The sequence below is a fragment of the Eurypyga helias genome, unplaced genomic scaffold (genome assembly GCF_000690775.1).
Source record: "Eurypyga helias isolate BGI_N326 unplaced genomic scaffold, ASM69077v1 scaffold15159, whole genome shotgun sequence".
In the NCBI taxonomy this organism is placed as follows: domain Eukaryota; kingdom Metazoa; phylum Chordata; class Aves; order Eurypygiformes; family Eurypygidae; genus Eurypyga; species Eurypyga helias.
This window is the reverse complement of record NW_010270297.1, coordinates 31,685-32,066: the sequence shown is the minus strand read 5'-3', so window position 1 is coordinate 32,066 and position 382 is coordinate 31,685.

Here is a 382-nt window from a genome sequence, read left to right as displayed (position 1 = left end):
GGGAGCAGCAGTCGCGGGGCATCTGTCAGCCGGTGGTGAGTCGTTCCGTTTTCCCCTTTTTTCATTAAATATTACTATAATTAATATTATTCCCATTACATATTTATTATTAGCAGTTTTAGTATCATTATGTTACTTCATTAGTTTTCAGTTATTCAACTTTGTATCTCAACCCACGAGCCCTCTTACCGTTCCTCCCACCCCCCTCCCCATCCCGCTGGGAGAGAGCAGGAGGCGGGCGAGGGGCTGGGGGGTGTCCGGCTGCTGCCTGGGCTGAACCACACCAGGGCTGAAGCAGCAGCTCTGGGTGTTGTTGGCGAAGGTGGAAGCATCTTTTTTGTGTTCTGCAGGTGCTGCCCGAGCCTCAGCCTGGCCCCCGCAC